This window comes from Natrix helvetica, assembly GCF_964273705.1.
Source record: "Natrix helvetica genome assembly, chromosome: 5".
Lineage (NCBI taxonomy): Eukaryota > Metazoa > Chordata > Lepidosauria > Squamata > Natricidae > Natrix > Natrix helvetica.
Window position 1 is genome coordinate 67,205,152 of NC_138551.1, and position 27,753 is coordinate 67,232,904.

General features: G+C 38.1%; 1 protein-coding gene across 1 annotated transcript in view; it reads right to left on the bottom strand.

Moving 5' to 3' along the window:
• The window catches only part of UROS (uroporphyrinogen III synthase), a 136,327-nt gene that overhangs the window by 44,231 nt on the left and 64,343 nt on the right, over nt 1–27,753 (bottom strand). The window lies entirely within an intron of this gene.

The following is a 27,753-nucleotide window of genomic DNA, read 5'->3' on the forward strand; positions in this document are numbered from 1 at the left end:
GCTGGCCTTCGTCTGTGTGGCAGTGCCGGAAACTGGAAGACTAGTCATCCGTTTTCCGGCATGAGCATACATGCCGGCCAGCTGATTATTGCACGTGCATATACCAGTAACTGGAAAACTAGTTGGCCAGTGCAAATGTGCACCTCAGAAACCGGAAATTTATTTTCTGGTACATGCATGCCCCCTAGGCAGCTCCACTTCCGGCTTGTGGCCCAGACAAGTGCGCGCCATCACTGATGTATAGTTTACAGGAACTCAGAGGAACTAATATTCCCGCCCCCCCTAATTGCAAAGAATCCAGGAATAACAATATTTTTCTGCTGTCACATAGAATCCATTCCTTCTGAAATGTTTTAAGAGGATTACCATCCTATATACAAGTGCAGATTAAGCCCATTGTGTTGATAAATATAATAGGAGACATGGATGTTTGATCTGCAGGCATAGCCCTGGAATTACTAGACTTTCATCTTTAGAAAGTACCATGGATTTTGTTTCTTAAATCTTACAGTTGTCTGTGTGTCAAAGTAGGTTTGTTGGTTTACAAATAGTTTCTTAGCTTATTTGATTTTTTAAAAAAACATGTTCTGGTTTTAAATAACAAAACAGACAAGATGAGCTGCAAACTCATTTTAACATTTCTAAGAAAGATTTTAATCTTTTATTCCGTTTCAGTAAATAAAAAGTATTTAAATCAAAATTCATTATTTATACAGGAAAGCAAATCAGCTATACCGAGCTGCAAGCAAGCCATTTAATACAAATAGTCCTATTAACTAAACTTATAATGAATATATTGATACGACTGTAGCCTATCTGCAAGGCTGTGAATCACGTTCCAATGACAGCAATCAGCATTATTATTATTTTTAAAAACTGTGTCTAACAGCGTTTGACTTGGATAACACTTTAGGAATGTGGCTTGGATTCAAATGTCTTTTGCCTTCATTGTAGATATGAATGAATAAATCCTTTTGGGGGAAAGAGCTCATATTTACTAAGGATACCATAACTTGAACAATAGTAAAGTGTTCTGACCCCCCTTCTTGTATACCAAAGCACTCCGAAACAAGGTCTCTGCAAGATGTTTCATTTACATACAATTTAAACCTTAGCAGCAATCCAGCCTGCTGAGGTCCAGATAACACCTGGGCAGCAATCCAGCCTGCGGAGATCCAGATAACACCTTGGCAGCAATCCAGCCTGCCAAGGTACGAGACAAGATTTCAGAGCGTCTCCAACTCTAATGATAAGTTGATTCCTGCAAAAAACTTTCAGAGAGTCCTTCCTTAAATAGCCTTGAGAGGAGCCTGATTACGATCACCTGAATCCAATCATCTCTTGTAAATGCGTAGCTGTTCTCTACGTCTATCAGCTCTCTGTTGCTGGGCATCCAGAAACCACTCCCTTGTCTCCTCCCCACTGCTCCAAGGCATGACGTCAGGAGCACACTCCCTTTGGCTTTCACCACTGCTCCATGCCTCAGGCGCCTCCTGGTGGCCAACCAGCCTCTCTGATCCCTGCTCGGAGTCGGAACCCTGTCCAAGTTCCTCCACATCCTCCAGAGCTGACTCATAGGGACCCTTGCTGTCGGAGTCTGGTGGCAGCTCCAACGGCTCCTGTTGGGCCACAACAGTAAGGTATCCCAACGGTACTTTTTCAAGAGGCAACTGGACTTTCTGGTTTTTCTTTGAAGATATTTTGCTTCTTACCCAAGAAGCTGAAGCAAAACATCTTCAAAGAAAAACCAGAAAGTCCAGTTGCCTCTTGAAAAAGCACCTTTGGGACAGCCATGACCTGAATGACTGAGAATATCCGTAGACAAATAGTAAGGTATGTACATATGGTAGTTGCTTTTCCCAAAAAGTATTTGATCAAATCCAATGGCTGAGTGTGAATTGGGATGCCCAAAGCCTCAGAGATAAGCCTAGTAATTCCTGGTAGATCTTGATCTGAAATCCCTGAGATCTATCTAGCATGGGAAATCTACATAATATGTGGCAGAAGTACTGAAGTAGTTGGACCAATAAGCAGTTTTCCTTTGACTAAAATGAAGGTTCACAGACATCAATATCCTGAAATCTTTGTATTTATGAAGACGAACTCCACTGGCATTTAAAATGGTGATAATCTAGCTCTTATCCACTGTACTCAGGCAGAAGATCATTGAATAAATACACTGCTATATCTAGATAATCGCTTTCCATATATACAGATACATGCACAAGTGCTTCCAGTAGCCATGCCTGCCATCAATAACTGAAATGAAAAGAGTTGAAGTTGAGGGTAATGAAATTCAAAGCAACATCCAAAAAAAAAACATGTCATTATGCCTTAGGCAGTATTTCAATTTCCTTGATTAAATCAGAATTTAGAAATTTTTCATTAGAAAAGCTTTGGGGATTTGAAACTCTCCTGAGTAATAGCCAAAGCAAAGCTCTGAACTGAGAGATAGAACACAATCAGCAACTTTGCTTGCACAGACTACTCAAGTAATATAGAAAAATGAATGGGGGCGGGGGGGGGGAAAGGTTCGTCACCTCTGATGATATTGCTAAGATGATTTTTGTAGCATTTTCAGCTAAAGCATGCTGTACTAAATTCACGGAATACAAATCATCTGGGATCCTCATGAAGTTACGGTATCTATTTTTAAAACATTTTTTATTAGATTATAGAATAAAACACAAAAATATGAAAGCCAATAATGGGACATAGTGGGGAGGAAAAGAAAATGGAGGAGAGAGGCAAGAGAAGAAAAAAGCATTGACTTCGACTCTCTGTTGCAGTAGAATAAACCATTAACACTGAACCTCAACTTTTTACTTTTCCATAATAATATAAACTAGCCATTTCTATAACAACAAATCGATTTAATCGGTTAAAACCCAAAATCAAAGTTTCATCCCCCCCGCCCCCTCAAGCACAAAGTCCAGAAGCGGTCTCCCTATAGCGACAAAAGTACTTATATTCTTTTATGTAATCAGAGAAGTCAATTTAGCCAATCTCTGCCAGCTTCATCAACTTCTGTAGCCATTTGTCCATAGTGGGAATCGAAATGTCCTTCCATTTTTGTGCAAACAATAGTCTTGCTGCCGTCAACATATATATAAGATCAAGGTTCCAATTTTTTTTCTAAGTCTTTATGAAGTTATAGTATAAATTAGTACAAAGGGCAAAGAGGAGGTACAATAGATTCCAGATCCATCCTTGCCATGAGCAGTCCAAAACAGGAAAAAGGCATCTGTATATGTTATAATTAGATGGAATGAATCTGAATATGTGCCTACCTCAGTACGATTAAGTTTGCCATCTCTTCAAAGTTGGGTTATTTTGCCTATTTAAAAATTGTCCTTTACTGTTAGTATAATGTACATATAATATAGTATGTTTATAATATTACACATTCTCAGATATAAAGTTTACTTTCAGGGAAGTGAGCATAGTAGTGTGGCCTTGGCATTAAAAGAAAACTAGTTTAAAAGAGTTACATCGGTAAAATGTTAGTAGCAAAGTAACAAACCTCTCATGATTTCAAGTGGAAATTAAAGTTATGCATATGGATACAATTAAGCTTGTAATGTTAATTACTTAGTTGAAGCTATACAAGTGCTCTCTTTATTTGCATAAAGTAGCTAGATAAGGCTTATTTCGTGTTCAGTACATTTTTTGATTGCGGAAACTGGGAGCTCAATTTGTCTCATATTGTCCTCCGTTTCCATTTTGATGGCTCCTATCACTCTTAGTACAGAATAATTCAGAACATAACATTTTCCAGTATTGTCTGAGGGGAAAATGTACAATCACATTTTACTCCAGAATCCCATTTTTTAATTAAAGATTTATTATATCAACTGCTAGAAGACATTTATGAAATTAATGTTTAAGACTGCCAGGGATAGGCAAGCTGACCCTCCAAATGTAAAATTACCTTGTAGTGCTCACTATTGCTCTACATTACCCACAGTGACGAGACTTTAGCCATTCTGATGAGTTACGTGTTGCCTATCACTGATACATGGAATTGTTTTTGAACAAATCAGAGTGAATTCTAGTTTTTTAATAACTATAATATGTATAAGACTGATATGTAATTGTTGTTTGTTAAATACATAGACCAGAGAGTACAAAAATCAGCATATCCATAGCCTTTATTGATTAAACCTTCTGGTCACAAGATAGAGAAAATTAAATGTGGTGCTACATTTTATCTTGTTTTATTTAATATTTAGCTTTTGGAGTTGTGTTTTTAAAGAATCTCCATAGTTTGGACTTGTTACTTTACAAAAGTATTCTCTTTATTTTTCTAATGTTTTTTAAATCTATGGCCCATTTATCATGTAATTATCAAACATCTTTTTCTTTGTTCCAGCATGTCTCTATGACAGAAATTTCCCGAACAAATTCATAACTATTTTATTTTAAGAAATGTGCTAAAAGAACCCTTTTCATATGTTTTTCTTATTACTTGTCAGAACACCCTATGCTTTTATTTTAGAATTTCTATACAGGTAATCCCCGCCTTATAACAGTTCATTTAGTGATTGTTTGAAGTTACAACAGCACTGAAAATAGTAACTTACAGCCATTTTTCACACTTATGACCATTGCAGCATCCCCATGGTCATGTGATTTACATTCAAATGCCTGACAACTGACTCACATTTATGACGGTTGCGGTGTTCTGGAGTCATTTTGCGACCTGACAAGCAGAATCTGAGAACACAGAGGCACTTAACAACCATGTTCCTAATCTAACAATTGCAGTGATTCATTTAACAAATGTGGCAAGAAAAGTCGTAAAATGGGACAAATTCACTTAACAAAATTTTCACTTAACAGCATAAATTTTGGGCTCAATGATGGCTGTAAACTGGGGATTACCTGCAATCCTGGAAAACCAATGAGCACGGGAGCAACTTCTGACTTTCTACTGACTTTCCCACTGTCTTTCCTTGTAGGAAATGGCAGGAGGGCTGGAAAGTATGATCACATGACCGCAGCTGATTGCAGCAGCACAAATGGTTTTACCTGGGCTGAATTTCAATCCCATGGGAGTCATGGATCCCAGATTTTGGACACATTCTATAAGTTATCCCATTTGATTGATGGATACATTGATTAAAAATTGTCCTATGACACACTGTTTTACCCAATTGAAGACATCAAATAGACCCCAGAGTTTTAATAGTATGTGGATAATAGTGCAAGTCTACACATTCGTTAGGATTAATGAAGCTTATTTCTTGAGTGTAGTAGTATTGCAATCTAAAGGTCACAATAAAATCAGACACCCTTAATCACTTAAGCAAAATGCATATTCCTTATTTACTGTTCGTCCTCCTCATATAGTTTTATTGCCTTCTTCTATTGATTTTGCCTCCTTGTTAGGCCCTTAGAGAAGTTAGTTTTTCTATTGATATTCTGTAAGTTCCATGGTGATATATAGCAACCTTTTATTATTTTATTACTGACTGGTCCTTGTTTTATTTAAAAACATTGCTCCCCAAATACCTGATTTTAAAGCTCGATAAATACAACTGTTAAAATCATATACATCTGTCTGTACTGGTGACAATGAAACTTCTAGTTGGTTTAATAAAGCTGTCTAAAATGGCACTATATTTAAGTGTGCTTATTTAGCAGAGTAAAATAATGCATTTATTCCTCTATATAAATAGAATGCAAAATCTTTTTTTCCCTAAATGCCACATGCATTGGGATGCTGGCAAAGAGTATACATCCATTTTATGAAAGCTCTCAATTTTCATTTGATGTTATCAAGAATAAATGCGCTTATCACTTATCTTTATGAGACAAGTATACTTAAATAATAGGTAGCTACAACTGTGAAAAGCAAGCTATATTCCTATCAATAGAATTTATTTGCACTTTGAAATATGTGTATCTGCATTGCCAGTTAATCAGCCTTTTGCTACATCATTAAACTAAATCCAATATCAGTTGTTAAAATAGTATTGCATAGACAAACATTGGTAGGATTGTACAATTGTATTTTCATTAAAGATAGTGTGAATGAAGTCACATCACCCAATCTGAATTTCTATGTCAAACATATCTGTCTAAGTAAAATCTACATTTCCAGACTGCATTAATTACAAATGTTGCATTTTAATGTGTCCAATATGCAATAGGTAATCAAAGAAATGTTTGATTGATGAATTGATAGGATACACTGTGAAATGAAAAAAAAAAACCTGTTAATGGCAATTGATGCCATTTTAAAGGCATATTTTAATTCAGGTCAGATTACTCAAGTAGAAGCAATGTTTATGACAATCAAATGATAAGGCTAGAATTCCTATTTAGTAATATTGAAAATGTATTAATTGTTTCTGAACCAACTAATTTTTAAAAAATTGTTATCAACAGTTATTTATAGATATGCTGGAAGTCACAAGAGTTCAAAGCTTATTTGTTGCCATGACAGCAATTCTAGAAGCAATCAAATTTACATGAAGCTAAAATAGCTTTTGACAGCTGTGGATCAACAAGAAATTCAGACATCATTGTTCCGAAGTTTAAAAGACTGTCATTATTACCAGAGGAAATAAATAGTCCAGATTCTGCAATACTTGCTTTTAACTTTCAGGTGCTAAGGTAGATAGAAATTATTAATTAAAGTTTCAGAAAAAGATTCATTATAACTTAAATCAAAAAATGCATTTTTACCCCCAAAAAGCTGCAATAAGTCAACAATTTAAAATTGTTGATTCATGACTCCTCTTTAAAACCTCTAATACATTTTCCCTCCACAAAATCTATATCATCACTTGGTCAAATATCTCTTAACTGATTCTGAATATCAAACAAAATATAATCTTCCCAAATGAGAAGCTATTTCTCAAACCTATTTTATACATTGCTATGCTGCAATAATCATTGCATTAATCATATCTTACTACCCTATATATTCTTAGAAAAACAGACAGACCGACAGATTTTTGCAATAAACATTTCTAAAAAGTGATGGACCAAAAGTCTAAAACTGGGATACTAGCCTTTCACTTCTAGACTAACCTTGCTGTAGTCAGCATAACTCTTATATCTTAGTTTTTAAGATTTTCATTTTCTCTTTCAGTCAATTTAAAAAAAATATAATTCTGGTGTTACTAATATAGATGGCATACACATACATAGTATATTCATTTCTGAATGAAAATGATCAGGAACAAATAAGAACAAATAAGGGGAAAATAGTGCAAATCAGTAGTGGGATTCAAATTTTTTTACTACCAGTTCCGTGGGTGTGGCTTGGTGGGTGTGGCAGGGGAAGGATACCGTAAAATCTCCATTTCCACCTCACTGCAGGGGAAGGTTACTTCAAAATCCCCATTTCCTCCTGATCAGCTGGGACTCAGGAGGCAGAGAATACATGGGAGCAGGGCCAGTCAGAGGTGATATTTACCAGTTCTCCAAATTACTCAAAATTTCCGCTACCGGTTCTCCAGAACTGGTCAGAACCTGCTGAATACCACCTCTGGTGCAAATAGTTGAATGGTGATGTTGGGTGATGTTAGTGTTGTATAATACTTTTGGGGGGTTAATATAGGAAAGATGAATAGAGATTTTCACCAGTCTAAATAAGCTACATTTACCTTGAGAATAGCAATAGCAATAGCACTTAGACTTATATACTGCTTCACAGTGCTTTACAGCCCTCTCTAAGCAGTTTACAGAGTCAGCGTATTGCCATCAACAATCTGGTCCTCATTTTACTGACCTCGGAAGGATGGAAGGCTGAGTCAACCTTGAGCGGTGAGACCCAAATTGCCAAACTACTGGCAGCTGGCGGTCAGCAGAAGTAGCCTGCAGTATTGCATTCTAACCACTGGGCCACCACGGAATATGCAGTTTATGCTAATTTCTCCCTTGGCATTATACATGATGTTAGGAAGCAAGCACAGTAACATCTGAATCTGATGTCCATTTCTGAGATAAATCACAAAAGATCAGTTTTGTTTTAAAGCCATGGTTGATAAAGCACACTATTAGAATTAATATGGTCTCATTCTCTTTTCTAGGGACACAGTGGCTCAGTGGCTAAGACACACAGTTTGTCGATCAGAAAGGTTGGCAGTTTGGCGGTTTGAATCCCTAGTGCTGTGTAATGGAGTGAACTCCCGTTACTTGTCCCAGCTTCTGCCAACCTAGCAGTTCGAAAGCATGTAAAAATGCAAGTAGAAAAATAGGGACCACTTTGATGGGAAGGTAACAGCATTCCGTGCGCCTTTGGCGTTTAGTCATTCCGGCCACATGACCACAGAGACGTCTTCAGATAGCGCTGTCTCTTTGGCTTTGAAACAGAGATGAGCAGTGCCCCCTACAGTTGGGAACAACTAGCACATATGTGCGAGGGGACCTTTTACATTCTCTTTTCTACTGCAGCATCATTTTCAATTTCGGGTAAATGCAGCTCAGATTTTTTGAATGTAAGATTTTAACCACATCCTCAATTACATCTTTATTGGTGCAGCTTCTAATTTGCTTGAATAACACCATATTCAGTTTTTACTAGGAAATGGGTTTCCAATATAAATTTTCCATGTTACAATGGTGCTTGGTGCCTGGATGCATATTTTAAAGAATCATAGCAATGGATTTCTTCTTCTTCTAGCAATATTTCATCCATGATACTGGGCAACGAACAAGTCTTCTCCAAAGATCTGTCACTAGAACTATCAAGAAGCAAGACCAACCCAACCAAATATGTTGCTGTGTGCAGGTGGAAGAGTTTATAGAACATACATGGAATGTCAAGAACGGCCTCTTTCCTGCGCTGACATTAATTATAACCGCTGCCATCAGGGCATCACTAAAGTTACAGCCTTCTTTCTCAGATATTAGCCTGGCCCTGTACATACAGTTTGTTCTGACCCAGCCTTCACAAGTAGTAATAAGACATTTACTCATGAGTAAAACAACCTCTTTTTATAACAAGGCAGTTACAATCTTATTCATAGGGATAAACAAAAAATCAAATGTAATTAGTCCCAACAAACCTGAGTGTATCCGAGAAATCCAAATTGCTTGCTGTATTCTAGAAACGAACAGTTATCTGGAGCAGCCCACCACTCCCAAACACCTCCTATTTATTACCCAGCCAGGGAGGGGCTGGCTATCATCTGTGTCTGCCTCTCCCTGAGAGCCGGCTTACTGCTTTCCTTTGCTCTCCTCTCTTTTCCTCTCTGCACATACATGCATCTGGGATGGGCCCCATCTGTTCCTCCCACTCACTCAGCTCAAGCCTTGAAGCAGCTGTCTCTCCACCTCCGGGAAGATGGAAGGCTCCAACTCTGCGTCTGTCTCTGTTGCTGTTTCCTTATCAGAGCCTTCCAAAGGCTCCAAAGCTGGCCCAGGCTCTCCCTCCACCTGCTCCTTGTCTGACTCTGCAGCTAGCTCTGCTGGCAGCTGAGGGACCACAACACCATTAAGCTATAACCTAGTTTGCTTGTTGATGGCTTAGTTTGACATGTGAAACCATCCATTGAAATTTAACAGTATGTGTAAACTAGCTCCTATAGCCGTGATGGTGAACTTATGGCACACGTGCCAGAGGCGGCACGCAGAGCCCTCTCTGTGGACACATACGCCATCGCCAGCTGCTCTCCTGGTTTCTGGTGCTCTGGTCTTCGTGCATATGGGAGCAGTGGAAACCTGAAAACCAGCTGGCCAGTGTCCATGCATGCACCAGCCATCTGGTCTTAGCGTTTCTGGCACTCTGGTGCGTGTGTGCACGTGCCCACAGTCTGGTTTGGGCACCCGGGGCCGGAAAGTTTCGCCATCACTGTCCTATAGCTTGCTCAACAAAGAATGGTTTTATATTGCCTTGTTAGCAATATTGTATATAGAATCAATTCCACAACACACTTGAATAAATTTTGGAGCCAGTCATATACAAGATTTATATCCAAAATCAGGCCTGAGTACTGCTTTTCCTAATACCTGGCTTATGATATTAATCATGCTGAGTAAGAAAGTAATTTATGTGTGATCTCTACTAGTTTTAATGTTACTAGGCCTAGCAAAAGATAGTGGGACCATAAGACTTTCCTGAAAAACTGCAAACCTGTGTACCTTTACTTAAAGCTTATAAATAAGCAAGCATGCTATTGAAGTGCATGTTGGATTTGAGAATTATTACCAAACTGCTTGCATTTTCTAATCATGTATCTTGCACTATGCAGCAAAAAATGCCATGTATTTACCTAGAGATCCAGTGTAATATGATTAAGATTCAGATCCTTGTCTGCACATCATGAAAAAGAGAGAACATTTATAAGCCTGCAATGTTTAATGTGATAAAAAAACGAGTCCTTGAGAAAGTCAAAGCATTGAAGAAGAAAACAGGCTGGGTGTCTAAGTGGGAAAAACTTTGAAAGTTTCATCACTGAGCCATGAAATGAAAAGTAACAGCTGATGAATGGGAGAAAGCAAAAGGCATTGATAGAAAACAGGAATGCAAGATTTAAAGGTTGGGGACATGAGTGGCTACTGTGTCTCCAAAGTAATTACCAGGGAATCACGGCAAACTAATTCCTATAAACCAGTATGATTGTTGAATTGTGAGCTGAATATACAATTATTCTCCTTAGCAGCATTTGGATCTGCCACCCGTTCTTCTCCCTGTACGGTCTTGCTACTTTGAATTTGCTTATTTCCAAGTTGGTTGCTGTAAGTCCAGCAAATAAAGGAACTACTAAAACTTGCTTTAGGGTTGTTGTAAAAGGAAGTACCTGGATTTTTATTATATTTGAAAGGACAAGTTGATAAATGCAGATTATACAGGTGAAGGAACAGCCATAAAACAAAAAACCTTGAATGGGATGTTCAGATATTGCTCTGAGCTTGCTGGTACAAATGTAGCCAATAAAAAATAGTTGTAAAAATGACAAAAGTTCATTGGAGGCTTCTTTATGGTAGTGTTCAGAATTAAATAAACTTATCATAAATATTCTGAATTCAAAAATCCTGTCTTTATATTAGAGGTATATTAGAGGTTTTAACTGGGTTGACATTTTACAATACAATACAATACAATAGCAGAGTTGGAAGGGACCTTGGAGGTCTTCTAGTCCAACCCCCTGCCTAGGCAGGAAACCCTATACCATTTCAGACAAATGACTATCCAACATCTTCTTAAAGACTTCCAGTGTTGGAGCATTCACAACTTCTAGAGGCAAGCTGTTCACTGATTAATTGTTCTGTCAGGAAGTTTCTCCTTGTTCTAAGTTGCTTCTCTCCTTGATTAGTTTCCACCCATTGCTTCTTGTTCTACTCTCAGGTGTCTTGGAAAATAATTTGAGTCCCTCTTCTTTGTGGCAACCCCTGAGATATTGGAACACTGCTATCATGTCTCCCCTAGTCCTTCTTTTCATTAAACTAGACATACCCTGTTCCTGCGACCGTTGTTCATATGTTTTAGTCTCCGGTCCCCTAATCGTCTTTATTGCTCTTCTCTGCACTTTTTCTAGAGTCTCCACATCTTTTCTACATTGTGGTGACCAAAACTGAATGCAGTATTCCAAGTGTGGCCTTACCAAGGCATTATAAAGTGGTATTAACACTTCACGTGATCTTGATTCTATCCCTCTGTTGATGCAGCCTAGAACTGTGTTGGCTTTTTTGGCAGCTGCTGCACATTGCTGGCTCATATTTAAATGGTTGTCCACTAGAACGCCAAGATCCCTTTCACAGTTACTACTGTAGAGCAAGGTACCACCTATATTGTACCTGTGCATTTCGTTTTGGTTGCCTAAATGTAGAACCTTACTCTTTTCATGATTGAATTTCATTTTATTAGATAGTGCCCAATGTTCAAGTTTGTCAAGATCCTTCTGTATCTTTAGCCTGGAGTGTTGGCTATTCCTGCCAGCCTGGTGTCATCTGCAAATTTTATGACTTCCCCATTTATTCCCACATCCAAATCATTGATGAAGATGTTGAAGAGTACTGGGCCCAAAACAGAGCCTTGGGGTACTCCACTGCATACCTCCCTCCATGTAGATGCAGTTCCATTGAGGACTACATGTTGAGTGCGGTTGGTCAGCCAGTTATGAATCCATCTGTTGGTGATGCTGTCCAACCCACATTCTTCTACTTTATCTAGTAGTAGGTTATGGTCTACCTTATGAAATGCCTTACTGAAGTCTAAGTAAACTATATTGATGGCATTCCTCTGGTCCACTAATTTTGTCACTTTGTCAAAGAATGCAATAAGATTAGTCTGGCATGATCTGTTTTTGACAAACCCATGTTGGCTTTTGGCTATTACTTTGTTTGCTTCTAGGTGTTCGCTAATTTGTTGCTTGATTATCTTTTCCAGAATCTTTCCTGGTATGGAGGTCAGACTGATAGGTCTGTAGTTTCCTGGATCTGTTTTTTTCCCTTTTTTGAAAATGGGAACCACATCAGCTCTTTTCCAGTCCTCTGGCAGTTTCCTGGTGCTCCAGGATCTCTGAAAGATATAGTTCAGTGGTTCTGAGATCTCGTCTGCCAGTTCCTTCAGAACCCTGGGGTGTAATCCATTTGGTCTTGGTGATTTGAACTCGTCTAGAGTAGACAGGTGCTCACTTACCATTTTCTTCCCTATTTCAACTTGTGTTCCTAATCTGATTTTTGTGGTGCTGTTTTTGATAGGTTGGACTTTTAAATTAAGCGTTTTCAGTGCCATTCACAAACTACAAAATCCAATGCATTACCAGTGTTCATGGATTCACACTTGATACTATGCCATCCCTTTAAATCATATTTTTTTAACAAACTATATGGGTTGATTCAAATATAGTGCTCATTCATAATGGATCATTAAGCATGCTTAGAAGAAACCATATTAGTCTAATGGGTAAACAGGACTTACTTGCGGTAAATGTGGAATTTTGAAAAACATGCATGTCTTTCGAAATTCCACATTTGTCTTCAAACTTAGTTTAATTCTACAAATGCCTATATGACATAATTTTAAAACCCAATGGGAGAAAAGTCAGATTCATAACTTTATGGTTACTAGTACTATCAGGCTGGATTTGCACCACACATTTAACTTAATACATGGTTACTAAATTAAGCAGTTTGCTAGATTTGCAAATACAGTGAGTCAAAAAGTAATTGAGGGGGTTGGGATGTACAACACATTAATCTACACAAAATGTAACAGGCATAAAACTAGTTAGTGTTTTCATGATGTGGAAATGTAAACAGCTCCCCCACCCCACCCTCAGTTAAGTGTTCTGGTTATACAATGTAAACGTAGCCACTGTAAAATATTCAAGTAGTTAAAGTATTAAAGCAATAAAATCTCTGCCCTGACAGGGAGCTGATTCATAAAGCTATTTTAAATAAGAAATGTGATCACAAACATCTGGAGGACATGCTGTACATTCTAGTGGTCTATTGCTTCACTAGACTAACTTTTCCTAAAATGCAAAGTGATAATATTGATGAACATATTTTCGTATGTTAGTAAAATTTATTAAAATGACAAGGGAAGGAAAGGGAGGGGAGGTTCATATCCTTTGTAAGATTTAAGCAAAAAAGTGAGGCCAATACTATTTTAGGATCAATCCTTTCCTTCCTGCTCACTCTCTCCTTCATTAGGCATGCTCGTTCCAATTATTTGTGGTACGACTCACCATCTGAAAACTAACACTTTAGTCAAGACATAGCATGGCTACAGAATAGCCATTAAACACAAAAAGGCACTCACGCTTTATAATATCTTAGGAATATAAATATACTTAAGGGAGGCAATTGGATCACCTTGTTGTCTTACGTTCTTGTTAGGAACATACTGCAAAGCAAATGCATTTACCCATCTCATTTGTTCCAGAATGTAAATAGTGCAAGATGTATGTTTCCTAGATGGTTTTTAAAACCAAAGAAGTAAAGCCTTATCTGAAAATTCACTTAGGGCTCAAAGTCTGCATTGTTTGATAAAATGATTTTAAAAATCTGAATTTCTTCTTGTAGTTCTATGTCCTTCAGGGCCGACAGAGCCCAAGAAAGAAATATGAATTCATCCTATGCCGTTTTACAATATTCTCTTTTAAAAAAGTATATAACTAAAGACCTGCATACTTAAACATGTGGCAGTATCTGGCTGTCCTTGTTTGGGGTTGGAGGAAAAGCAGGATCTGGTCCAGTTAGTGCTTGGGTGGGATTTCACCTGGAATGTAAGCTAACTAGAAATTTGGAAAAAAAAAAACAAACCCACATCCTGGAAAAAGAAAACAGCAAATAACTTTGGTCCTATTGCATGGATATGCTTGTGCAGTCATGAAGAATCATGGTTTAGCTCAATGGATTTTCCCCTTCTTAAAGATCTAATATGAACTTGGACAACTTCCGGTCCCTGAAGGCGACGGACGTGCGCGTCCGCTGCTCGCCTTTTTGGTGGGCTCCCTTTGGGAGCACAGGGTGCCTTGGAGGGGTGCCCTGCCGTAGGGCGGCTTGCTGGGACCCCCTGGATTGATGGCGGCCGTGGGGGGGTCTTCAGCTTCGCCCCAGGAGCCGGGAAGCGTGGGGGGTGCGCGGTGGCACTGCATGTCACCACGCGTCTTCGGCGAGTGGAGCCTGGAAGGAAATAATCAATTTGAAGGCTACAGCTGAAGTGCGGTGAGGTGGGGAGTCTCCCCAAGTCTTTTGCTGATTTACTCATTTGATGAACTGCAGTCTTGTTAAATTCTTCTTTGAATCTCCGGAAGAGTTAAGATTGGAGGGGGGTGGGATTCCACCCCCCTCGGAAAAGCGGCATTTGTAACATCTCTCCCTCTCAGAGGAGAGAGAGAGAGAGCTAAAAACAGACTTTCACTTCCTAACAAATGGGAGGATGATTTTTTATTACAATTGCAAGAGAGTGGATGGCTGAGTTAATCTTTCCTCAAACTATTTATGAGAACTATAGATTTGTTGTTTCCTGACCTCCTGTAAAGGCTGAGCCAAGATGGCCAACTTCCTCCTTCTTCTTTGACTTCTTTGATTCCACGAATGAGATTCCTCTTTTGAAAGATTTTCTGGCTTTGAACTATTCTCCACCCCAGAGACTTCTAGGACCCTCTTCTATTATACACGTCCCCTGGATTTGGAACATTGGACTCAATTATTTGGCTAAGAGCTGCTTTGGAAGACTAATATTCCCCTCTGGGTTTGCCTGCCTCATGATCTCTCCCAGTTGTGCTTTTCCACAGACGCCATTTCTTTGCACAGACTTATAACTATCTCTGAGCTTTATGATGGGTCCTAAAAAATTTCCGCCTGACAAGGCTTCTTCGGCCCCAACATCTTCTACGTCTAGTCCAATTACTCAACAGTCACAATTGGGGTCATTTCTACAATCTAAAGCCCCAGCAGAGAGTTCAAAGGACTTATCTGTTCACCAGATACTTCAATCTCTCTTAAAGGGACAGGATGAATTGAAAAAACAACTGACAGACTTAAATGATCAGCTCAGAGAAACGCAACAACAAGCCACACAAAACAAACAGAGAATAGGTGTACTAGAGGAGGGTGCGGTTGGGATGAGGGAGGAGGTTAGGACAATCCAAAGGGGGAATGTAGAATTTGAAAACCACATGATGAAAATGGAATTTGAAAGGATGTCTTCTTTCCTTAGGTTTCAAAATTTGCCTGAAACTGAGAATGAAGATCTTAAGGAGATTATGACTACAATATTAGCAGAATACATTAATAGAGACAAACAACAGCTCTGGTGGGATATTGACCTGATTTATAGGATTAATTCGGCATATGCTAGAACACACAACGTTCCAAGGGAAGTCCATGTTAAATTTCTTAGAAAAACCACAAGAGATGAGGTTCTAGGTGCTCAGAGGGTGGGACCACTAAAATATAAAGACAGAGAAATAATCATTCTTAAACAGATCCCAAAGAAAGTAAGAGATAAGAGGAAGAAATATTCCTCTTTAGCAAAAAAAATTATATAATAAAGGGGTCTGGTTCAGGTGGTTATTGTCAGAGGGTATGTTGATTTTCTGGGAGGGCAGTAGAATTAGAATCAATACAGTAGTGGAAGCGGAGGCTTTCATTAAAAAACATAGTGCCCTTCTAGACGAAACAGGGGATGGTACACAAGATATGAAGGAGGGAGGGGCCGAGGCTCTGCCAGAAGACAGGGGGGAGGATCCAACACTGAGAAGACTCATGTCACAAAAATGAATTGAAACATTATTGCAATTGTTGTTATAATGTAATTAATGGAAGTGACATAAAAATGATTGAATATATTGATGATTTAATGTAAAATCAAAACTGCCAATATCTATTCAAATGTTGATGCATTTTCCTACCTTTTTTTGTAAAAGTTATGAGACTTGGGGGGACTACCTTCCCCCGCATGATGTAGCTGTCAAAATCTTCTATACCCTTTCTTTACCCTTTTTCCTTTAAAAATTTGTAAAAACCAATAAAATTTTTCAAAAAAAAAGATCTAATATGAACTCAATACCTATGATGACAGTTCATAAAATCACCATTGACAGGTAACAGTGATTTCACACTTAAAGTTAAATTACATTTTAAAAAGGAAATATATCGCCACAAATAAAATTGAATATATAATTTCTTTCAAAACTATTTCATTTGAAAAACATTCTGCAACCATCAATTTTTCCTTTAGCATTTAGGAAGTCTTCTTTATATGTCTCTGAACATTATTAAAAACTAGCTGATAACCTGGTATTGCCTGGGTATTTATTCTCCCACACACCCTCCCCACGTGCACACATGCATGACACACACATCCGTTTAGGGCCTAGTAGGCCTTCCTGCAGCCTCCTAGGCATCAAAATGGGCTGCAGGGGGGGGCAGCCCTTCCCCCCATGCCACATTTTTGGCCTAGTATGCCTTTCTGCAGCCAAAACAGGCCACAGTTGGGTTTCCACCACACCCTCCTGTGCTCCCCCTGCCCCTGTCCCTGTGCCACCTCCCACCCACACCCACACATCCTGAGGGGTGTTAGGGGTATCTTACCCCCATAGTATTTGTCTTCAGAGGGTAAGTCATCTGTGTACCAAATTTGGTTGAAATTGTTAAAGGCATTCCAGAGTTGTTCTGGAACATACACACACAGAGCCGTGTATGTGTGTGTGTGTGTGTGTGTGTGTGTGTGTGTGTATGTATGTATATATATATGTTGTGAGCTAATTAGCTCTCATCAGCTAGCCATACCCTTACTGGGATTTGAACCTGGGCTGTATATATCTTAGGCAGGAGTCTTAGCCACTAAGCCACGGGCTCTCTTCTTTATCAGTTGAGCCAGGGAAATAGGTATGTATTTGTGTTAAAACCCCTGGTATGCCTAAATATGGGAGGAAGGTCACTACTCCCTCTTTCTGTCCTTCGGCTCATCACAGAAGACCATGCAGGCAGAAAACCATATTTTTATTTTATTTTAATGTTGCCTTTTTATATTTGTGTTGTATTGTATATAATTTGTGTATAATACAACACAAATATAAAAAGGCAACATTAAAATAAAAATATGGTTATCTGCCTGCATGGTCTTCTGTGATGAGCATGGGGTTGTTTGTTGACTAGGGCTGGTTTCCAGATGTCTGGTAGGCGGGAGGTATCATCACATTTATTCATGTTGTGGGGGTGTTTCTCTATTTCGATAGCTTCCATAATTATTCTCTTGTTGAAGTGTTCAGTTTTGGAAATTAACCTGGTTCCTTCAAAATTAATTTCATGTCCTGTAGCTTTAAGGTGATGGAAAAGGGAGGAAGTTTATTCTTTTTTTTTCTTACTGCGTTCTTGTGTTCTGCGATGTGTGCATTTATTCTCCTGTTGTTTGTCCTATGTATGTTGCAGGGCAGATTTGGCATGGTATTTTGTAGTGTCCTTGGTTTTCTAGCTGGATTTTGTCTTTGGGGTTTCTTATATCCCAAAATACAATTCACTATGGAAATAGAAGCAAACAACCATCTTCCCTTTCTGGATGTCCTAATTTACAAAAAACCCAATGGCTCCCTAGGACACACCATCTACCGGACAAAAACACACACCAACCGCTACTTAAATGCACAATCCCATCACCACCCTGCACAGATCAACTCTGTAGCCAAGACCCTCAACTCCAAAACCAAATGCCTAGCCGACAAAGACCATCTGAAAACTGAATTACGCATCTCACAAACATATTAATCTCCAACGGATTCCAAAGAAAAACAATTACCAACTTAATCCAAAGGGAGACTCCCCCCCAAAAACCAAGACACAGAACAGGACAACGGCATTGCCCTCCTCCCTTACATCAAAGGCATCACAGATAAAATCAGCAAAATTCCCCACAAACACAATATCAAGACAGCCTTCAACACTGAGCAAAAAATAGCCAACATCTTAAGAAACCCCAAAGACAAAATCCAGATAGAAAACCAAGGACTCTATGAAATACCATGCAAAATCTGCCCTGCAACATACATAAGAACGAACAAACAGGAGAATAAATGCACACATCGCAGAACACAAGAACGCAGTAAGAAAAAAGGAAAAAACTTCCTCCCTTTTCCAGCACCTTAAAGCTACAGGACATGAAATTAATTTTGAAGGAACCAGGTTAATCTCCAAAACTGAACACTTCAACAAGAGAATAATTGTGGAAGCTATCGAAATAGAGAAACACCCCCACAACATGAATAAATGTGACAATACCTCCTGCCTACCAGACATCTGGAAACCAGCCCTAGTCAACAAACAAGCCCCACCCACCACCCAAGCCGCTACAACTCAAAACAACAATGGACACATAGCCAGCACCAATCAGCACCAATGTATCAATCATGATACAGCCACACATCCAATCAATCCACTTACTGAAACAAAGCCAGCACTCCACACCCACCCACCAAGATTTATAGAAAGACGGCAGCTCCGACCACGCTTTAAGCCGAAAACACCAGCCTGAAGATGGCAAGTGAGACCTCGCCGAAATGTTGCCAAGACAATTTCAATCTTACATGGGAAAAGACCCAAATACAACAAGACCAGCGCACACACACACACACACACACACACACAACCTGTCAGCTTTTTGATTTACTGGAAATGCCATATAGAAGAGCAGTCTTTTAGCTGATAGAACTACTCCCATAAATAAAACCCCATTTCCATAGCTAGCTAAGTGGTCCTTTTGCATTTTAAGTTGATAGAAGCTACAGCCCTTATTTTGAATTTATTCAAATAAAATACTTTTTAAAAGTCCCTCAAGTAGGAGAGACATGAACAGAAAATGATTTGCCTTCAAATGGAAGTGATAAGCAATGGTAATGCTATTTTTCCTGTAGAGGAATACTTCTCAATATTGTCATTCAGGTAATATTATGTTGTATAGCTGGAGGCAAGGACTGTATTTTCTTTTACTGCTGGCTTGACTAATTTAAAAGTGGAGTTTGTTTTGGGTTTTTACTGGAAACAAATCAATAAAAGAATAAAGGTCAACCTAGATAATACAAACTACACAGCTTTCACACTTTTAAATTATTATTGCTTCCAGCAAGAGGTAGTAAAATAACAGAAGGCATGAGAAAATAAAGTACATATTAGGAGGAGAAATTCACTGCTTCATGAATGCTATCGCCATGGATTTATAAACCGATATTTTCTTTTATTGGGCTTTGATATCTTACTGTTCACTGCAATCCTGTGGTTCTGATTAACCTGCTTTGAAGAGATACAAATAAATGAAATAATAAATGTGAAGCAATCCAGGAAAAATATGAAAAGCAAATGATTAGTTTCTCATAGTCTGCCTATGAAGCCACAAGGATCTAAGGCTAAGCCAATGCTTTTAGAAAGAGAACCATGAAGTTAGATGGCTACATTTTGACTGGTGGTTTTTGTATTAAGACTGGTTAAGTCTTAATATAAAAATTTGTCCATATTTTGCTAATGCATCTCAGCTTTGTTTTTGGTTAAAGGGTTGTATAACCACAGTACAATAGTGCTCAATTAAACCATTCATTTAATGACCATTCAAATTTACAACAGGGCTAAAAAAGTGCTGTATAAGTGCTCCTTGTACTTCTGACCATCACAGTATGCCTATGGTCACATGGTCAGATTTCGGTTGCTTGGTAACCGAAATCTGCTTGCAGCATCCTGAGGTCACATGGTTGCTGCTTGCAATTTTACCAGGCACCACAGTTCTTACATTGCATTAAACACTTCTGGAAAAAGTTTACAGAAAATATAAGAATCTTCTAAACAAATTCATAACAAGATACTGATCCCTCTGTTACTATAAGACCATGTAAAATATATTTGGACATTATCGATTCGATTCCACTAATATTTGGTATATTTGCTGTTTTTATAATTAGCTTTCTTCTTTCTGGGGAGTGAGATAAAGATAATATTTAGCACTACTAAAACAGGTTCTAATTATGAAAAATGCTAAATTCCAATGTGAAAAACAATAATTTGGAATACTGATGGCATGGAGAAAATATGTAACTAAATAATAATTCTTAGAAACTTTGTTGACCCCAATGTAGTAGTTGTTTGATTGTCAGATCTATATCCTGACTTTCCTTCACACATTTGGTTTTATCCCCAGAAGATATTCTTTTAATCCCATCCATATTTTCTAAAGTACCATTACTGAACAGATTTGAGAAATTTGACCATCTATCCAGGCTGAACCAATCTCCTGAAAAGACTCTACTATCAATAATAGTGCATCATGAGTGTCCAAGGGAACAAAAAGAACAAATGATAAATTATGCACCGGGACACAAAAATACTATGACTTTTACGCTTGCATCAGTTATTCAGATACAAATACCAAAAAAGCAAAATTGATATCATCAATTGTCATTGTGTTTTGCTGTAGATATGATTAATATGCTAGCGGAATTATCAGACTTAAAATCTGTATCAATGTTCTCAATCACCTGGTTCTAGAAACAGTAAGAATTCATTTGACAAATCCTTAGTACTGTAAACTGCTATTGTATTTTTAATCAGTGTAGAATTTAAATGATCAAAACTGCTATAAACCTTATGTAAAATTATTATACTTTCATTGCTGTTATAATAACTGAGTTTATAGAAGAACTGTAAATTGGCTTCATAGCAGTACAGTATTCCCCCTGTCACACATAGCCTCGGGGGAAATAAAAATCAATAGAATATTTTTTAAAACATTCACCAAAAATTAAGTCTGAGAGATTAAAAACATAGATGTCCAAAAATTCAACAGCTGAAAATAACTTCCAGAATCTTTATTAAATTATGTGACATTATTTTTCCTATAGAATTGTTGCTTGCAAGATATAGGAGAGGAGTACGATACAAATGTACTTTCCCTTCTTTTCTGAATTCTTAAAAAAATCAGTTGAGTTTGCTTTAAGGTAATAATTTCATTTAAAATATTAAACAGGAGATTATTCAATTTTTAGGAGCAGTTTTTTAAATTGAGTACGTAGCAAATTATTTGGACCTCTGGCCAGGCAAAGGGTGGTTATTTCCTCTTATATGATTAGCACTTAGTAGTATTTAGTGTACTAATATTACTTATACTTAATATTAATGTTTAAGATTAGTATAAGAGATTTAAACCACAGGTCTGAGCAAAAAGGTCTTCACTATGTGTTTCATAAGGTAAATGAAAAAATATATGCACAACTTGGAAACATTCATTTTAATTTGCCCCCTTTTCATGTTTTTTCTCCTAATTTTCTAACAATCAGTCAACTATCTGTCAGTTACCAATTTGACAGCACAAATATGATTCTATCTTGTTCATGATACGGATATTCTAACAGTTATCCTATGGGGACAGATTTGTGTGTGTATAAATCACCTTGTGACCCAAAATCTCTTTGAAGTTTACCAAAGCACACCTGTCTTTAAAGTCATTCCATGTGCTTTAAACTCTCTGGTTGCTTTCTTCAACATTTGCATTTGTCAGAAAAACAACCTGACATTTATTTGCAACTACAAGCTTGTAGCAGTAGTTAAAATAAAGCAAAGAGGATTGAAGGAGTGACTGACCACAGTTTAACTCACAACAAAAAATAAAGTTGTATCAGAGCAAATAAAGGAGTCACTACAATGAAAGCTAAGAGGGAAAACAATAGTCCACAGAGAAAAAAAATTGAAACAAAGGAACAAGTCCAGTGGATAAGAATGACAATCAGAAATAAAATAGGAACTATTGCATGGTCTTCCTGGATTTTGATTATTTGACTTTCCCCCTTTTGGGGTATCTCCATGCCTTGGAACAGTGAAGGAGAACTAACTTCTCACTTTCGGTTTTGCCTGCCACCTTGGATCGGCCTGGCTGCACACTCCGCTGATGCCATTTTCTTTGTAAAAGACTTATCATCTCTGAATTCAGACAAATGGGACCTAAAAAGCCACCAACCGGCAAGTCATTTTCAGCTCCTGCCTCTGCAATCTCCAGTCCAACCATGCAGCAGATCAAAATTACTTCATTATTACAAAAAGAAGGAGCTGGAGAGAGCCCAAAAGAATTATCTGTCAACCAAATGTTTCAGGAAATTATGAGGAGTCAAAACGAGCTGAAGAAGGAGGTGGCAGATCTCAAAGATGAACTCAGAGGGGTACAACATCATATTACAGAAAATAAACAGAGAATTGTGGTGTTGGAGGAGAGGACAGCTTCACTGGAAAAGGAGGTTAAGGCAGTCTGGAAGGGAAATTTAGACCTAAATAAACTTATGGCAAAAACAGAACTTGAAAGAATGTCCTTTTTTCTCAGATTCCAGAACCTACCAGAAACAGAGAATGAAAATCTTAAAGATATTATGAGTACAATTTTAGCAGAATATATTAAGACAAATAAAGAACAGTTGTGGTGGGACATGGATCTGGTTTATAGGATTAACTCCGCCTATGCTAGAACCCATAACATTCCAAGGGAGGTACATGTTAAATTTCTTAGGAGGACCACAAGGGATGAGGTGGTAGGAGCCCAAAGAGAGGGACCATTAAAATATCAAGATAAAGAAATTACCATTCTTAAGCAAATTCCCAAAAAAATTAGAGAAAAAAGGAGGAAGTATTCCTTCTTAGCAAAGAAACTATACAATAAAGGAGTTTGGTTTAGATGGTTATTGCCAGAGGGAATGTTGATTTTCTGGGAGGGAAAAAGAATTAGAATTAACACAGTGGAAGAAGCTGAAGCCTTCACTAAAAACATTTTTCTCTCCTAGAGGATGAAAATAAGGGAGGTGGTGAAAAACACAGCAATGTACAAGATATGGGGAAGGGGGGGGCGTGACTTCATCTGGGGACAGGGAGGAGGGAGCAACATCAAAAAGGCTCAGATCACAAAAATAAATGTATTTGAAATATTATTGTAATTGTTGATATACTAGAAAGTGACAAAGAACGAGATGATTGAACACATGATTGATATAATGTGAGAATTCTGTTTATGCTTATCTTTTAAATGTTGTTTTCAAAATTGAAAAAATTATGAGATTTGGAGGGACTTCCACCACTAGCAAGGGAGCTGCCAAAAAATTGTATGCACCTTTGTACCCTTTCCCCATAAATGTTTAAAAAAACCAATAAATTTAAAAAATAAAGAAATAAATAAAATAGGAACTATATTTGCCTTGGTGAAACTCAAAAATAATTTCAAGTTCTCAAACAGTACTGTCAAGCTTAATGATACCCAATCAACTGGACTTCCGAGTTCTCAAAAAGAAGCTAAAGAACCTTGACAGTTCACGAAACAGGAAAACACAACACTGTAGATGGGGCTATAATGGGAAAACAGATTTTCTGGGACCATGATTTGCAACTCCATTATCTGGAAGATTAATGTATTTGAACAAGGACTGTACAGTAAGCACACATTATTACCATATCATGGCCTCTGTTATACAAGTAGTCCTCAAGTTACGATTACAATTGAGTCCAACATTTCAACTGCTAAGTGAGACAGCTGTTAAGTGAACTTTGTCCCATTTAATGACCTTTCTTGCCACAGTTGTTAAGTGAATCTGGCTTCCCCATTGACTTTGCTTGTTAGAAGGTTACAAAAGGTGGCACTGCAGTCCTCGCAAAAATAAGCCAGTTGCCAAGCGACTGGATTTTGATCACATGACCATGTGGATGCTGCAATGGTCATGAAGAGTCATAAGTCACTTTTTACAATGCCATTGTAACTTTGAATGGTCACTAAATGAATGGCTGTAAGTCAAAGACTATCTGCATTATATTATATCACATTATGTTTTTAGGTTTTATCTTGTATAGTGCTTCATTCCAAAATGCAACTGCAGATCAGGATCCCAGAAATAATCTATTTTTCAAGCCTGTCTTGTCTATATTTCCTGGTAAAATACATGGGAAAATCCCATTGGAGCAAATCCATTTAAGATTAGGGTTGGGTCTCTGTTGTGGCCCATCAGGATCCGGCTGAGCTGCTGATGGACTTGGATAGCGAAGAACCATACGAGTCTGCCCTGGATGATGTGGAGGACCCTGTGCAGGGTTCAGACTCAGAGCAGGGACCAGAGAGGCTGGTTGGCCACCAGGAGGCTCCTGAGGCATGGAGCAGTGGGGAGGATCAAAGGTAGTTTGTTCCTGATGCTAGATTGAGAAGGGCTGAGAAACGGAAGCAGCAACTCTGTAGATAGACTCACAAAAGATGATTAAGCACAGTGGTTGTGGATTGGCCCCTCCCAAGAGAGATTATAGGTGAGGCGTTGGGAGGGGACATTTGCAGGAAACAACCGTTCGAATTAGTAGTTAAGAAAATCTATCTGTGTATTCTAGCCATGTCTGTTCATTTGGACTATCTGCGTTGCTTCATTTGAATGTGAGTTGTCTGGGCCCTCAGCCAAAGGATTCATTATCTCAGTAATTAAACAGTGACAAACAGCCAAGCCTGTGTTCTGGTTTATTCACAGGCATGGGGGGGGGGGGCAGAACAGGTACCTAGTTGATATGCTTAGGAGGACATTGACTTTTCAAGCCTGTCTTATCTACATTTCCTGGTAAAATACATAGGAAAATCCCATTGCTGGACAAATCCATTTAGGATTAGGGTTAGGTCTCCATAAATTTGGAGAGTGAAATAGACCTCACCAATGGATTCACAGCACATTGATATAGTTAGGAGTGCACTAACTTTTTTTGCTCATTTTATCTGTTTCCTAGTAACGTAATTAGAAAATCCAATTAGAGGGCGAATGTAATTCAGGTTAGAGTTAGGTCTCTATGAATCCGGAGAGCAAAATGGATTTCTCCAATAGATTTGTAGTGCATCCATATTCTTAGGATGGGGCTGACTCGTCTTATCTACATTCCCACATAAAATACATGGAAAAATCCCATTGGGTCTAATCCACTTAGGGTTAGGTCTCCAAGAAGTTTCAGTACAAAATGGACATCACAAATTGATTTGTAGTATATTAATATGCTAGGAGGGCACTGAATTTTTGAATCTGCCTGATATATGTTCTGGGGAAAATACATTAGAAAATCTCTTTGGGGGAATATCTATTTAAGGCTAGGGCTCCATGAATTTGAATAGCAAAATGAATATTGCCAACAAATTTATAGCATTGGTATATTTTGCAAAAGGGATGTGGTGGCTCAGTGGCTAAGATGCTGAGCTTGTCGATCAGAAAAGTTGGCAGTTCGGCGGTTCGAATCCCTAGCGCCGCGTAATGAGTGAGCTCCCGTTACTTGTCCCAGCTTTTGCCAACCTAGCAGTTCGAAAGCATGTAAAAATGCAAGTCGAAAAGTTAGGGACCACTTTGGTGGGAAAGTAACAGCATTCTGTGCGCCTTCGGCATTTAGTCATGCCGGCCACACAACCACGGAGACGTCTTTGGATAGCACTGGCTCTTCGGCTTTGAAATGGAGATGAGCACCACCCCCTAGAGTCGGGAATGACTAGCACGCATGTGCAAGGGGAACTTTTACCTATATTTTGCAAGGCACCGATTTTTCAAGCCTGCCTCGCCTACGTTTCCTGGTATCTATTGTCAACGGATGCATAGCATGTCAGTATGCTTGAGAAGGTGCTGACGTCTCGAGTCCACCTCATTTATATTTCCTGGTAAAATACAAGTCTCTAAAGAGAGGCTAAGTTGCCATCTACCTAAAATGCTTTAGCAGGTTCTGACTAGATGACTTCTGAGATCCGTCTACGATAATGTCTTACCGCAATAGCAATACTACGGCAATTCGACAACTGAAGGATGCAAGTGGTTCAAAAAGAACAGAACTAATATAAAACGATGAGAACTTACATTATAAAAAAAAACAGAAAGAAATGGACTTATTGGTGCTATTGAGAGCATCTCAACTAAAATAAATGAAAGAAGAAATCAGTACAATTATTACTGTTTCTCCCATTAAGCCAAAATGTTTATGGTATTTCCCCAAAACAAAATGTTCTGGGCAGATTCATAGAACATTTGCAAAGAGAAACAAGAATGATTAGAGTTTAAAGATTAAGCTTAAACAGGGAGTCTAACTCGATATGTTTAGTTCTGAGAAAGGAATACTGAAGGGGGGAAGATCAACAGAGGCACCTCATAGAAAGCCAAGGAATTTCTTTTCCCCCCCCTTTTTTTTTTGTCTAGAATGCAGGACACTATAATCTTACTGGAAGGCAAATTCCAGATGAATGAAAAACATTCTAATATTTAGAGAGTTTATTTTAGAGAGTTTAACCAATTGCCAAGGGAGATGGTAAACAACCTTTGACTGGAGGTATCCAAGCAGAAGTCATGTATAGAGGATGTTTCATCTGGTTTCCTGTAATAAAAAAGAGGGCAAGAAGAATTCAGTGGTCTAAATGGCTCTTTCTAGTTCTTTGATAGTAATTATGTTTTTCTGCTATGAATCCTGTTGGTCAGAATAGAAAGAAAACCTTCCACTCGCTTATTTGCAAAAAATAATGATAGTCTACTGTCAACTTTGAATTTTTTGCCCTCCGGCATGAACAGCTAATAGGCTGGATTGTCTTTCAATACATTAATATAAAATATATTAACTATGAAATGTGTGGCTGCTTATAAATAAATATGTGTGTCTTAATTATGAAAAGAACCATTGAATAATGCAATTTTTTCTTGCAATTGTGCCAATTCAACTTTTAAGTACATTTCTGATGAAAAGTAATTATTTTCAAAAATACTTGTTGGGAAATTACACAGTTTTTTTTTTTAAAAAAACAGTATGACATAGAACTCTAAATCTCCAGGAATTTCTGAACATCAATTGATAGTTTAAAACAGATAAAATGGAACAAAAAAAAGAGGAGGAACTGCCTTTCTAAACTCTTCAAGAATAAATAGCAATGTTGATAGATGGCTTATTGAGGAAACGCTCAATACTTGTTAAATTCTCCATTCCTATGCTGGATAGTCATGTAGCAATAAATTTCTCAGGGCTGGGATTGACAGATAACATATACAGCATAGCAGAGAAGGAGTGGGCCTTCTTTTCCCTAGGGAGTCAAATGCCTACTAAGTTAAAGATGTACTTTACTGCAGTCCACGGATATGGGGACTTTTAATATAAAAATGACTGCGAGTGTATGTAGTTAACATAATTCTGTTAACTCTAAATAGTCAAACTCAACCTTGCAATCAGAAATAAGACGATTGCATCAAAAGAATCCCATCAGTTCTTATTTAAAAATATGCTATTGAGTATATGTCACTGAAGACACTGTTTTCCATTTGTTATGCCTCCAAGTTTCCAAATTTCTACCATAAT